The sequence below is a fragment of the Podarcis gaigeae genome (assembly GCF_964106915.1).
Source record: "Podarcis gaigeae genome assembly, chromosome: 1".
Lineage (NCBI taxonomy): Eukaryota > Metazoa > Chordata > Lepidosauria > Squamata > Lacertidae > Podarcis > Podarcis gaigeae.
This window is the reverse complement of record NC_139678.1, coordinates 71440945-71456460: the sequence shown is the minus strand read 5'-3', so window position 1 is coordinate 71456460 and position 15516 is coordinate 71440945. Positions and strand designations below refer to the sequence as shown.

Genomic DNA, 15516 nt, shown 5'->3' with positions numbered 1-15516 from the left:
AGTCCAATGGGGAAAATAGCTAAGCAAATTGCCACTATGATTAGCACAACAGCTCACCCTCTGATTATTTAGTTTAGTGCTAGCACTGGGCGATACCTTGTTTTCAACATCATGATATATCAGCCCTACATGGTGAGTTAGCCCCAATGCCTCACAGGTTCACGTGCGAGCCAAGGAGCATCGGGGCTTTGCTGATCTGCTCAGCTGGGGGGGTGGGGTGGAAGAGGCCTTCTGTCACTGCCACCCCCCAGCTGAATAACTCCAACACATCAGAAGGCATCCTGCCCCCCAGCTGAGGAAGCCCCACTGCTTCTCCAGCTTGCATGCAAGCCAGAGAAGCATCAGATGCCCCTATAGGCAGGGGAGTGGGAGTATTTTAATGGAGCCCTCACCCCACCACTGGCTCTCACAAGCCAACAGCAGGTTGGGGGCTCTCTTAACTGCTCGATTGAGGGGAGTGGCAATCACACCTCAGCAGAGCAGTTTCACGCAGCCCCCACCACTGGCTTGTGCGCTCCTCAGCCAAGCAGTTTAAAGAAGTGGAGCAAGGAAAAAGCTGTATCAGCGCCTCACCGATGCAGCTTTTTTATCCCTCTGCCAGTAACAGGGCAGAGTGAGATGGTGGCTTCACGCAGCAGTATATCGCTGGTGAAACCACTGCCGCTCCCGAGTCCCTCTGCCTCCAGAGCCACCTGGAAGGTGTCAAGTGTGGTGGCGGTTTCACTGCTGAGTAAAGCCGCCATTGTGGTCTGCCCCTCATACTGGTCCAGGGCGATGTATCAATCCATACCCAGGCCTATTTACAGTGGTACCTCGGGTTACAGATGCTTCAGGTTACAGACTCCGCTAACAAAGAAATAGTACTACTCAGGTTAAGAACTTTGCTTCAAGATGAGAACAGAAATTGAGCAGCGGCGCAGCAGCAGCGGGAAGCCCCATTAGCTAAAGTGGTACCTAAGGTTAAGAACAGTTTCAGGTTAAGAAAGGACCTCCAGAATGGATTAAGTTCTTAACCCGAGGTAGTGCAAAAGGCTTTTCTGTGGGAAGCCATGTCGCTACATTTTGGGGTGGGAGAAAACAGGTGTGCGTTAGAATCCTAATTAAGTCAAAAACTGGTTGTTCCTACTGGATAATCAGCAAGAATAAAACATTCAGTCCAAATAAGTACTGTATTTAACTAATTAATCTCTTTAGCCAGAGATGAAACTTGGACACAGGAGGAGTAAATAATTAAAAAATATTACTACTACTAATACTACTATTACCAACATTACAAAATTCTAGCTATTTTCTACTCAGTCTTCACCAATACTTTTATCAAGCCCTGACCAAGCCTTTACCTATGTCTTCAAGTTGCAAGATCCCTCAGTCAGCAGAACCATATGCTGCAAAGTTTTGCTAAGATGTACCATCTCAGATTACAAGTAAGGAATAGCATGTCTGAATACTCTCTCAGATAAAAAGCCTTCTGCATATAGAGCACTTGGAAGTTAGGGACACATTTGCTTTAAAAAAATCAGCTGTAGTGGAGCAATGGAGACAAGTTTTTCCTACTGTCTGGGGATTGGCAATTTGTTGTAATATCACAAATTTTATGGTCCCCCTGCCTGATCTAAATAATTTATTAGGGGCCACCCCACAATTTCTTCAAAAAATTGCTTTGCACAGGTAACTACCATAGAGTTATCAAAATTTTCAAAAGTAGGGGGTTCTCAGTAATTAGCTAATTACTAATTGGTGCTACTTCTGAAAAGGCCCTGCCTCCAAGTGGATGTTCACTTGAGCCTAATTCAGCAATGGTATCTACATTCTACATACAGGAGCAGGCAATCCTTAAGGTGTCCCAAGTCATTTTAAGTTCCTTTGTCTAATGTTCCACTGTCACTACTATGGTTCATTTACACATATATTCAACCTGAGCCTGCAATGGAGGGGTTCATAACATTAACATTCTCTCCCATGGCTGCGGCCTTGGATCCAAACAGAAATCTGCCATGGCTCTCTGACCCTCTGTTCAGCTTGCTGTGATTTATGGAGTACAACTGTTTTTCCTCCAGCCTACATCATCGCCAACTGCAGCCCTAAACTCAATGCTGCTTTGTCTCTGCTAACTAACTCAGAGCTCAGGGAAGGTTTCCACCTATTTGCTGGATGCCTTGCTGATGCCTCACCTCCCTCTCTTATTCTGTTAATTGCCCATCTCTCAGACGATCTCCTGAACACAGGAAGCTAACTCTCCAAGCGTTGATTAAATTCTGACACTTTCTAAATCCAGGAATTTAAGGAAATCGGGCACCCAGAACTCACAACAATATATAATACCTCCGAGATGACTGACAATATAAAACATAATTGCTGTCAGGAAATTTTTATAGTCAGTTGTATTAAGAACTGCTTAAGTACATTTTTATTCACTTGGACAAGACAGAGTGTAAAAGCCTCTAGAATGGTGTTTAAGCTTGCTTGCAAAACCCAAGATGAGTGTGAAAGAAGCCTCGGTAGGATTGCCAGAAGCACATCCAGAGAATGCCTTTCCTTTGGCACTAGAGATGGGTTGATTTGCTCCTGTCCATTTTGAGGCTGGAGTGAATGTCACATGACACAGAACACTCAGAAATCTCACCCATCTCTGAATCATGCAACTTATCAAAGGCGGCTGGTGCTGGTCTATATAAGACAGTGCCATTATCCTTCTGGCCTCTTCAGAAGTTTGTGCATTGGGCCAATTTCCCAACACCCTACATGTTGCCAGCAAACTTGAGAGGATTTGGGTAGGAAACTGTCCTTGGGCATTTCAAGCTGTACTCAACAAGTTGCTGCCCAGTGTAGGTGCATAGCTGTCAACGTTTCTCTTTTTTAAAGGGAAGTTCCCTTATTCCAAATAGGATTCCTCGCAAGAAAAGGGAAAATTTGACAGCTATGTGTAGGTGGTGTGGACCCCACAAATGCCCCCTTGACACGTATTTCGCAATGCAGATTACACTAGGTATGGAACAATGGGTGCACTGATTGAGAGCAAGGCATCAGGATAGATTTGGCTTTCAAGGAGGCAGAAGAAACCATTCCCTACAGCTGGATGCACTTGGTTTTAATCTTAAATTGTCCACTGCTTGTTGCAGAAACCTGAACAACAGCGATCCTAATCCCAATTTGTATATATTGTGTCTTCATGAGGGGAGGGAGGGGGTGGCCATTTTAACTTTAGAGAAAAGAACATGTGGAGTCATGGTATTTCTCATCCTGCTGCTTCTGTGTATTTTGAATTAAAAAGGGCTCACTGACAACACACCTCATCTTGGGACCAAGCAAGCTTTGGTCCCAAGCTTTGTCCTTTGCAAGCTGGATCTGCTGGTTCAACAGACTGGCTCATCAGCTTATACTCCTGGCTTCCCCCCTCCCCCAGTTTCAAGGAATGACTCCTAGTAAAGGGTCAAACTTTCCCTAATCTCCTGGCAGTTGTCACTGATGAATCTTAAAGCCTGAAGCCTTTCAGTCACATACATTTTTCTGAAGTCATCCTAAGAAGGCTGCCAAACTCAGACAGCTGCTATATTCTGCAAATGTTTGCAAAGCTGTAGAGTTTCGGAATGCACAAGTCCTTGAGCAAAGTTTCCAGTGACTCCAGTTTGTGCAGGTCTGCACTTGCTTGCCTCTAAAATATGAATCTTTGGCGTTACATCAAAGTGTTGACTAATCGGCATATATGTTTGGGTGGGAGGGCAGTATTTCTAGCAATGCTATAATTTATGAAACATGATGTAATGATTAAACAGGTGGATAGGAAGGGTGAGTTAATTACATAATGTGTGAAAAGGAAGAATATCTGGGCAGCAGGCCAGCTATGCCATTGGTTCTTTGCTGCTTCCCTTGAACAATTAGACAATTTAACACGATATTCCAGGAGTTCTGGTAAAATATATCAAAATAATCAAAACCTGTTTGTTTCAAATATCCAAGTATTGAAAGCATACATCAAATATGCAGGTCTTTTGTGTCGTGATGTATTTGCCCAGTTGGTGAGTGGGGAAAAAGGATCCCTGACTAAGCACTACAGATTTTACAGAAATGTACAACCCTAAGTGCTAATTCATATGAGGAAATTGGCATGTTGAAAATTTGGAGTGATTCCACACAGCATTCAGTATGACCTAAAGCAGTACTTGCTTCTCCATCTGCTCAGCTTGTGTTTCCCTGCCATAGATGTCTCAGGATTACCAAAAGTGGGTTTACTGGAGATACAGAGAATGGATTGAGTCAAGAACCCTCAGGTCAAGACATAAATATGAGTCTGTTCTTCAAGAGGGCATTCAAGCCCATACTGGGACAGTGAAAGAATCACCTTCTTGGATCCACAGGTGCAGATAACAGCCTTGACCTTAATGATGAGGCCTTAGTTTTGTAGCAGATGTGGTCTGAATGAAGGTCCTATTTCAGCCATACCCCCAGGGTGGGCCCCTAGCCAATCCAACAATTCCATGTTATTTCAAGAGCTTCTACAGAGAACAAACGAAAGATTGTGCTCAATGTTAGAATTCACTTCCTTAACTCCAGGTTTTTTTTTTAGCTTGTTCTGAGGGCCTCTGCAGTCCAGTTTGCCTTCCGTTTTGGAGGAGAAGGGTTTTTTGCTTTGAACCTGCTTTTTCAGTATGGAAGCAGTTTGTGACCATTCTTCTCTAAGCCAGTGTGATGGACGGGCAGGAGTTCGAGTGGTGGGTAGGGTGGAAAATGGAAGATGTACAGGGAGGTTCAGTGCAATTTGTAAGGGAAGAAGTGGGGTGGTGGTCATAGAGGAGAACCAAGATGAAGAGTCCGGGCAGTCAAAGGCAGGGGAGGTGCTTTGGAAGCCTCTGAGGTGGAAAAGAAGGTCCCAGAGAGTCCTGCCATTGGGCTCTCCTCCATGCCTTCCCCCACTGTCTCCAATGACAATGAGGGGCATAAAGCAACAGGAACAAGGATCGCCTGTTGCCATATGAACCTACCCGGACACTGAGGTCATCTTCTGAAGCCCTTCTTCATGTGCCTTCTTCCACAAGAGGTCTGGAGCATGGCAACATGAGAACGGGCCTTTTCTGCAGTGGCTTCTCATTTGTGGAATGCTCTCCCCAGGGAAATTCACCTGGCGCCTTCATTATACAACTTAGGTGCCAGGCAAAAACATTCCTCTTTAACCAGGCATTTGGTTGAGTGCTGGGGGGTGTATTATTGGGTTGTTGTTTTGATTATGTATTTTGTGATTTTATACTATAAACCATCCTGATACCTGCGGGTATAGGGCGGTATACAAATTTAATAAATAATAATAGTAATTTCAAAACCTACCACTGGTCACTGACACTGGTTCTGTCAGGCATGTCTCATTCACCAACTGGTCCCAAGATATCTTGCATTTGCATGAGAAGATGTCTTGTAAAAACTAATGCCTTGCAGGAGGTGTAGGAGCTAGTCTTTTTTGTGGGAAAACAAAGAGTGAAACAAAGAAGACTTTGACTCTGGCAGAATAGAGTTGCTTTGCTGACACTCCTGTGCAGGTCCTGTTTTTGCTAATAAAGAGTTAACTCCAACTCGCTTGGTGTGATTTACTGCTGGCTCGCTCCTGAGAAGAGGTAAGCTATGGTGTGCTGTACAGAAGTAGACTACAGCAGTTCAATAACTGATGCAGAAGACAGGATTTCCTTCTTAGCTGCTCCTTATGGAACAGTAGATGGGCACGAGCCACACAGGAGCGGATTTCTCAAGCTGTGGACCATTTCAAGCCATAGGTCAGAGGTTCCTCACCCCTGGTATATAAGAGTGCTATTTTAACCAAGTACTATACTACATTTACCTACGTTATGTTTTCATTTATTTCTGAACACAATCTTTTCTACCAAAATTATGGAAAAATGATGTTTAAGGTTCCTGGGTCTCTATTCATGTTTAAATTTCTGGAATTTTTCAGACTCCCAAACTTGCAAGGTGTTTCTCTGCCAGGCGCTGTGCAGTTTGCACATCTCGTGTTTCACACTGAGCATCAGAGTATACCAGGAGGGGAGGGGCAATGCTTCTGGTTTTTTTTTAACCAGGAAACTTTTGTCTCACTAGGGCCTTGGAAACCTTCTCTCTAGATGAGCCTGAATCCATAATGACTTTTGCAGTCATTGTGAGTGCTAGATTTTCCCAAGACCTCTTTTCAGACATCCTAAGCTCTGGTTAGTGTAAGAACTTACTTGTAGAACATTTTGTAGTAAATTCTGACCTGTATTATTTCAAAAGAGATTACACATTGTGCTATGAGTGACACAAGTTTAGTTTTCCGCAATCTATAGAAATGACAGGAACAGGATTACTTCTCTGTTACTGCAACCCAGGTTGCCTTGTCACCCTCCCCAAAGGAGAAAATTTATCATGTAGTTGCCCCCATGGGTCAAGGGAAGGAAGCCTCTGGGCATACACTGATTGCAATATAACTAACTATGCTTGCACTGTCTGTACTACTGGACTTCCAGTACATCAGTGAAGAAGCAGGATTTTCTTTATTTTTAAGTGAGTGCAGTGGGAGCAAATAAACGTATGTCTAGTCATGAAGAAACTAGTAGCAGAAGACAAACCCTCCATGCGTACAGATAGCAACAATTTCACAACTACTCATGCGGTCTGCATAGTGTGCAGTTATGGACACTTGCACAAGCAATGTCTGCAAAAGTGCTTTTAGAAAACACCAAAGGGCAGCACTTCAAAGACACAGCCTAAGTTCTACTAGCACCGAGGTCTTGAGGCTCCTAGTCTTTTGCTTAATTTTGTCGAAAGGTTTAAGAACAATGATCATTTTGAAGGAGAGGTTTGGATCCTCAGTTGAAACATCAACTGAAAAACCGTGTGTGTGTGCTGTGCAGGCCGGGAGGGAGGGGTAGGGGAAGTATTGCTCTTTCCTTCACTCTCCTCCCTGTCCCACTGCCAGCATGGAGAGTAAGCTCCCATCCCAGAAAGTTTACACCAAAACCACACTTTGAATCATGCTGCACATAATAGCGTGTCTGTCAGTTCCTACCAATTGAAGTTTCCTAGTGACAGACAAGAAATTTCTCTGTCTCTAACACACACACACGAGACACTGGCCTGTAATTTGCTCAGTTCAGCACCACTAGACAGCAGAGCTTGGTAAAACGTGTGGCATGTTCCTGAACTCATACTTCTGCCTGCTGTTAAAGAACGAACAAGAGAGAATGAGAGAGAGAGAAGTCCTCATAAAAAGTTCAATTTACTTTTTTTTAGTTATAAGATACTTTTTACTGGTGCCAGCTGGAAGGAAAATGATTCCGTTAGATCTCAAAATTATGATGTAGCTTTAAGTGCTATGTTTAGATTTACTGCCAAAATGTTAGTACAAAGTGGTAGGTGTTTGCGCTGCAGATAATAACTAATGTGCCATTGGTCAAGATAGGCCACTGTTCTGTTATTATTGTATGACTCTTATGACTAAACATTGGAGTGAGCCTGGTGGAACAACAATATTTTACTGGGCCTGGAACACTGGCTTGTCAGAACTTAATTGGAGTGCCAAGAATCTAATGAATCAGACAGGGTGATGTGGTTTTTCTTCTGCCGTCGATATTTATCTGCTCCTTTCAGTGAAGGGAGCTGCTATTGTCAGGAAGGATTTGCTAGCTTGCATTGTGCTCAGAATACAATCAGACTCCTCTGATTGTCCAATGATTATGGTATTTTCAGATACACAGAAACATTTTTGCCAGCTTTCTTGGAAGGAAATAGGTTAACTACATTGTATATTTTAAAAGCATTGGATTATAGTGAACAGTCAAGGTTAAAAGCACTTCAGATATGGTAATTTATGTGACCTTTGTGCCCAGAATGAACTGTTTCCCCACCTTCGTTTTAAAACACTGACCTTTTGTATATGGGTTCCAGCTATGGAAGGAAAACAAAACTGATATTTCAACACACAGTACAGTTGCACCTGTAGCAAATGTCTTATAAAAAGTGGTCTCTGCTGCTAAGCACTTTGATAATGGCTGTGATAGAAAAATATCCTGTTACAAATGCTTGCTTGCTGTATTCTTGTCAGGAAAAATAATTTTAATGGCTAGTGGATAGTTCCTTAACAGAGTTAGGTGCCAGAATGTTCTCAGTGGAGAAACCAGAATCGAGAGAAGATGAGGGTGGGTCCTACTGAGATGTCTGTGTGAGGGAACTACAAAAGAAACTGTGGGTGCACAGAGGCCGAAGAAGAAAGGCAGAGAGTGAGCTGAAAGCACCGGAGGGGCACCAGATCTTCTACTTGTATGAGTGCTTAAGCCAAGTGTGGTGAACCTGTGGCTCTCCAGATGTTGTTGGACTGCAACTTCCATTATCCCTAACCATTGGACATGCTGGCTGGGATGATGGGAGTTGGAATGTAACAAATGCGGGGGCCACAGGTTCCCAACCTTGCCTTACGTTATTTGGCTCCGCATATGTTCTACTTGCATATTCATAAATAAATCAAATTTTACAGAGCACCATAAGTTTCCAGTGATCTCGCCTCCTAGGTAAAGGTAAAGGTACCCCTGCCCGTACGGGCCAGTCTTGCCAGACTCTGGGGTTGTGCGCCCATCTCACTCAAGAGGCCAGGGGCCAGCGCTGTCCGGAGACACTTCCGGGTCACGTGGCCAGCGTGACAAAGCTGCATCTGGCGAGCCAGAGCCGCACACGGAAACGCTGTTTACCTTCCCGCTGGTAAGCGGTCCCTATTTATCTACTTGCACCCGGAGGTGCTTTCGAACTGCTAGGTTGGCAGGCGCTGGGACCGAGCAGCGGGAGCGCACCCCGCCGCAGGGATTCGAACCGCCGACCTTTCGATCGGCAAGTCCTAGGCGCTGAGGCTTTAACCCACAGCGCCACATCTCGCCTCCTAAAGGAAACCAAATCCAGGCAAGTGCTACAACCAGAACTTATCGTAGCTCAAGGAAATGGGAACACACAACAGTCTTTTGAAAAACAAAGGGTGTTCTTCTTCAAATAACATTCTACAACATGCTCCTCTCAGCCCCTCTATCATGAGAGTCGCCAGAGCTGGACCTTGCCTGGGAAGATTGCTTATGATTTTATAACCCTCCCCTTAATTCCAGTGCCACCTGGCTATTCTATGAAGAATTTATATAATCCCTAAGAAGTAGTGATAAGTAGAACATTAGACAAAGGAACTTAAAATATAAATCAGATATATGCAGCAGTATTCTTTCAGTGGCAGTAAAGATTGCAAAATACTGTGCTTTGCACTCTGTAAACACTGCTGAAGAGGTAAGCCGCTTTTTCAATATAATGGGAACTGCTGTGGCAACAATGGAAAATAAATTTCAGACTGCATATGTTCTCCCTAACATACATGCAATACCTTTGTATTGGAGCCATAGTTAGGTTGGTGTCATGCTCTTACCACAGAAACATCACAAATGTTATTGCTTGAAGTAGTACAGTTTAGGGAACAACGTGGGGATTTGACTGTAATAGTTGCACATTTTGATTGGCATTTCTTCGCAGTCCAGTTGCATGTGTTGGTGGAAGTTTATGCATTGCATATTTGCTTCATGCAGGTGCATGTGAAGTTAATAGTTTTGGCTTCTGGTCTGTAGTAAGGGAAGGCTTAGGTGGTATATATTGTCATTTGATTAAATGTGCTGATTAAATTGTGCACTTCAGTAATCAAGCTGCAAAGTTAAGTAGCTAAAATGTAACACACTCTACTAATCAAGGTGCATTCATTGTTGAGCAAGCTAAATATTTTATAGGTGAGCTTCTAGTGTGACTTGGATGCATTCTCATGATGAAAGCAAATCATTGGACAGGAACAAGGGAAGATGGGTGGAACTATGGTACTAGGCCAGGATATTTGAGAGTGAAGGGTTCAAGGCAAAAGACGCCAAATTTAATACTCAGCAAACTACGGTATCTCTAGCATATTTGGTATCCAATAAAGTAGGACTATGATCACAACATACAAGTCAGCAAGCTGGGTGAGTTAGAGCCAAACTTTATGCAACTATGCCAGCACCAAAACCAGTAATTATAAGTTTAGCTCTCCTGTTTCCCTCTACAGGTTCTGGTTCAGCAGTAGGCAGTAGGGTATCCTTCATGTTCTATGGACTACAACTCCCATCAGGCTCAGTCAATGATAAGGGATCACAGAACTGTACAGCTCGAAGGGACCACAGGGTCATCTGTTCCAACACCCCGCAATACATTAATCTTTTGCTCAAGTTTGTAGGCCGCAACATGTGGAAGGCATCATGTTGGCTACCACAGATCTAGTAGAATCGATCTGATGTTATATTGTCGCAATTATCTACTTTTCTCTTCCGTGTGAAGAAGGTCTCAGGTTCAATCCTTCGCATCTCCAGGTAGCGCTAGGAATGCCCCATCTCAAACCCTGAAAAATGGCTGCCAGTCAGGGTAGGCAACACTGAGCTAGATCAACCAGTATGTCAGCTTCCTGTGCTTTTCTTTGATGCCTAGGAACGCAGCCCAACCCTTCTCTATCAGATGGCATCAGCAAATGCAGTAAGGATATAGCTAAGGAGGCCTAAATTCTGTTTACCTAGGATCCTATCAGTCACTCTTTTACATACGGAGCTCCTTACATGATAGAATGGGATGGACCACAAGTCTGATCCCAGTAGGCCTTGGAAGTGCTGAATATAGTCTCTCTCTCTCTCTCTCTCTCTCTCTCTCTCTCTCTCTCTCTGTGTGTGTGTGTGTGTGTGTGTGTGTGTGTGTGAGAGAGAGAGAGAGAGAGAGAGAGGTCTCTTATAATGGATGTTTCTCTCAGTATACACTGTGGTATATCTTTTGTAAGCATAATGAAGAAGTGTAAATAATAAAATTAACTGGCTCTCTACAGAATAAAATAAACATCTTTGCATGCTGATGCATTGTCTTTTCTTTCTACAAGTAATTAGTGGAAATTAGCAAGATTTTATTGTAATTAAAAGTTTCTGTACTAGAACTAATAATTAATTTCTAAGTTCAAAAGAGACTCTTGTTCTCATTCATGTCTCCCCCCTCATGCTTAAAAGCCTAAATTATACATTTTCCCACTTACTGATGTGATTTGATCCACTGTGTGTGATTACTCTTAATTTGTTTCAACTTTATAGAAATAACATGAGTGACTCAAACTCACCTGTGCTGTGACCTGAAGCCAAATAAGTATGTTCATTTTTTTATTTTACCATAGTCTGATCTGAAATTAGAATTTTTACTGGTAGTAAATCTTTTAAAAATAAGAAAAACTTCACAAGATGTAAATTGCACACAGAATCGTGTTCCACTTGATTACTACTCAACATTTACATAGGGCTGCTAATTAAGAGTAAAGGTCAATAGGTTAAATAAGTCAGTTAATCAGGCAATTATGCAGAAGTGCCACAAGTGAAACACATTAGAAAACCCTTGGGATCGATACGGTATGCAAATCGATCAGCAAAGTATATACTATATGAATTCAAGTACTAAAACACGTTGCGCGATATTGCAAAACACAGTAGATGGAATACTGTGCATGGTATCACTATTGCTAAATAAGCATGGTTTCCTTCTGCTAATATATTCAATAACTGAGTACCAAAAAAATGCTTCTATCCTTTTTTTGTGCTGATCCCCCCCCCAAAAAAATCTTGTTCATATTTATTTATTTTTAAATGAGGGCTAGTAAAGTATATTTGTGAAGAACGGTACTGAAGTATATAAACCGCTACAAAACTACTTGCCCACACATCCAATATGTAGGTCAAGCCTTCTTTAACTCTGTGTTTTTGTATATGGAATTCTCAGTGAGACGGCAGTCTTCCTAAATAAGATTTATGTAAATGTTATGTTTGATATTAGGAAGGATGGAATCAACAGTTGCCTTGCACATGGTAAATAGTTTTAGCTAACAACACTGTCACACCATCTAGTGACACATATATACTAGGCTTGTTTAGTGACCACCAGATTTACCATGTACCTGTAGTATTTTGAGGCAGCCTCATCTGTTTCAGAACCACTCCATGTCATTCTGGTTTGATTCATTATTTGAGTCCAAAGTCAGTCTGTTCAGTCCAGTGTTATGCTTTGCCACATATAATGTAGTGTCTAAAAATGGCTAAAATTTCTTTCCTTCTCGCACAAGTGGGTGAAATTTACAGGCAAAGGAACTGGTCCACAGTGAATTAAGCATGGCAAATTTCGGGAAGATCCACTAAGGAGTTTTCATGAAGGGAAGCTTTAAAAATAAATAAAAGCTCTCTAACTTTTTATTTATTAGAAAATCATAGTCAACCCTTCTGCAGGAATGAAGGTTGCCAAATTTCAGAAAGATAGGTGTAGCAGTACTTCTGCAAAAACAAGTTTTTCTTCCTACCCCTCACTCTCCTGGAAGAATATTCTGTGAAGAAGAGAGTGTCCATGAGATATGGTTTGTGATCCCTCTTCCTTCATTAAACGAAGGATCCCACACACAGCCCTCCCATCTCATCTGGTCATTGCTATACTCACAGCTTGGTTTCATTTCTCTGAAAAGAAATGGGGGTGAGGAGAATATGCTGTGCATTTAACTTTATGGAAAAAACCGAGGAAAGCATTTTCCTTGCAAGTTAGTCACTGATCTGCTCTGCATACCTTATTAATGGTGCACTCTAATTTAGAAATGTGAAAGAATACTCCAAAACACCCCAATTTTCTCCTACTAATTTGGGGTACAAAAAAGCCATTGCAGATTTCTTACCTATTCATTTAACTCATTAAGCAAACAAATGCAATCAGAATACTCATTCACAATGAAAAGGAGGTAAATGTTTCCAGTTCTGTGATAAAAGGAATGTGTGTGTGTGTGCGCGCGCACGCACAAACAAATAATCTTAAATGCAAAGCTGAGAGAAGTTTCACTGAAAATAACTATTCCCGACTTTGTTTAGAGGAATTTTAAATCTCTTGGATGTAAATAAAAGCGATCAAAATCCCAAATGTCACACAATAAAGAAAACACCCCCCACAGCATCCACCTTACAACAATAGCATCTGCAATAACTTAAGCATATACAAAGCTTTAAGGATCAAAACTCTGCAACTCAAAACATTGCAATAGAGCTGGACTGAGTTACACCAGATGCAGATAATGTGCTCTCCTTTTTTTGCACTCAGTTAATAATGAATTATGACGTTCAGAAAAATCCCCAAAAGCAACCTAAATAGGTGCAGACACAGCCTTTGAAGGACAGCACTACACCCTGTGGAAGGAAGCAGAAGTTACTGGTCCTGTGAGATGATAAATAATAGGAATGAGTCTGACGAGGAAGGCAGCTGTAAGCTGAAAGAAAATGAGGCTCTGGAATAGGTCGGCTGCTGCTGTTTTGGAGCCCAGCCAATTTGGAAGGCAGAGCTAATCCGGGAGTGGCAGAAACTCTGGCCAAGGGACCAAATGTGGTCCTCCAGACATTTCTATGTGGCCCTTGGAATGCTTTGCAGGCACCGCCTGTCTTTTGCCTGGAGGGACCATGTCCACAAACCTGCTGGTTCCGAAGAAAGGTGGAAAGACCTGTGTGTGCCATGTTTAAGCGCCTAGAAACCCAGGACTTTTGCATGGCTGTCACTTACTGTACATTCATATTCACTGCTCTACCCAGTTTTGCATCTGGCCCTGCCTATCACTGCCATGTGACCCCTGAAAGTCTGCCTATGATATACAGTGGTACCTCGGGTTAAGAACTTAATTCGTTCCAGAGGTCCGTTCTTAACCTGAAACTGTTCTTAACCTGAAGTACCACTTTAGCTAATGGGGCCTCCCACTGCTGCCATGCTGCCGCCGTGCAATTTCTGTTCTCATCTTTTTTTTTTTATAATAATTTTTATTAAGGTTTTCCAAATTAAAACAAATCAAAACAAATTAAATCCAATCTATAAACTTTTTGCCAATAACTAGGACTTCCCCTCCCTACCCCCTCTTGTGTTCCAAATCTTCCAAGTAAGCAATTAAATTCAACAAGTTCTTATCCCCAAGTTACACTCTTCATCAATAACCCAATTTATCCAAATTCTCATCCCCTAAGATCGATCTATACCCTTCCACGAGTTTCCCCCTTTCAAACATAGTACAGATGGAAACAAGATAAATATGAATAATAATTTTACAGCCTTTGGATTCCAATTTTCCCTCCCCTCTTTCCCCTTTGCGTTTCACCTATCCCTCCACTTCTAATATCTTCCTGGAGTTCCCACATTACACTATGTCCCTCCGGTTCTTTGTCAGTCTTTAATTACGGATGTCCAATCGTAGAAGGAGTCTATCAAATAAGGGCCCATTTCTTCTATCCAGGTTTTTATATCCAGGAGTAAAAACTCCAATTTTGTATCCATAAGCTTGTCAAACCTGAATATCCCAAATGTTCCCCCAGTTCTGTCCAGTTCTTGTTATTTCCTTGTTCTTATCAATCATTCTCCTCCTTTTTATTTCTCTGTTCTCCCACAGAAATGTTCTTTTTCCAAAAGTTTCTAGTGTCTCTGCAGAGGTTTGTTATTCATGGAGCAAAGCATTGCATCATGTTCCTTTCATTTTCCAACAAATAGTTCCATTGTTTCCTGTAGTGTGTAGACCTCTGTAGACAAAATAATGTTCCATTCCTGCAGTTTCCCAGGAGATTAAAAGTTCCATTCAACTGTTCAGATTTCCTGTGAAAAACACATGCAATATCCCTCGGCTCCTCTAGGTGGATTGCAGTAACAAAGTTCCCTTCCAGAATCACATCCACCAGACCAAGTAGCTTGTTGACCGATATTTAAAACAGTTTGTATTCAATTTGTAACAAATATAACCGGCAAAGTCCTCATAACAAAGTCTCTATTTTAATCTTCCTTTTTGACAGCTCTTTGACAGCTGTCAAAACCTCCATCACTTTTCTCCAGGCAGTTTCACGAATCGCTCCAGGGATTCCGGGGGGGTTGCTTTTTTTAAAACAATTCCACTTTTCTCCTCCAGCTCAATCTTATAATTTTCCCTCGCGAAGTTGCTGATTCGGCAAGATAAGGTTACACTCGATCTTAGTTGTCCAGTCCTTTGTTTTGGCTCTTCTACAATTTAGGGGTGGGCTGACTTCCTTTTTTCCACCTCCCCCGTTCGCTCCGAATTTTAAAAATTTATCCCCTTTTTTTTAGTCCATATTCCAATTACTCACGGGTTCTTCTTTAGAGCCGAATTTTCAATAGAAGAAGTCAGCGCTCTCCGCCGGATGGCATGCGGCTGCGCTCGGCAGGGATAGCAGAGAACTCAAAGCACCACGCTTCTCCCCGGCACCCGATCCGTAGCCTTTAAAAAGGCTCCTTCACGAGTCGGGAGAGCGCTAACGGTGCCAGCCGAGTCTCCATGTCCACGGCCTCAATCTGGCCGTGGTTTTTAGGGGTCCCCGCATCGCCGGTGCGGTAAGACCCAGCCCCTGCCAAGCCGGCCCCCTCCGGAGCTCGGAGGGAGCCCGCCATTCGGCGATGGCGCCGACCCGGAAGTCCAATTTC

At 42.6% G+C, this 15516-nt stretch overlaps 1 long non-coding RNA gene across 7 annotated transcripts in view; it reads right to left on the bottom strand.

Moving 5' to 3' along the window:
- The window catches only part of LOC310833723, a 117670-nt gene that overhangs the window by 76435 nt on the left and 25719 nt on the right, over window positions 1-15516 (bottom strand). For 4 of the 7 annotated variants that reach the window (XR_014558895.1, XR_014558898.1, XR_014558900.1 and 1 more), the window contains exon 3: window positions 11156-11215. The exons of the other annotated variants lie outside the window; for them this stretch is intronic. This is a non-coding gene — a long non-coding RNA (uncharacterized lncRNA). The remainder of the gene's footprint in view (window positions 1-11155; window positions 11216-15516) is intronic. 7 annotated transcript variants of the gene reach the window in all.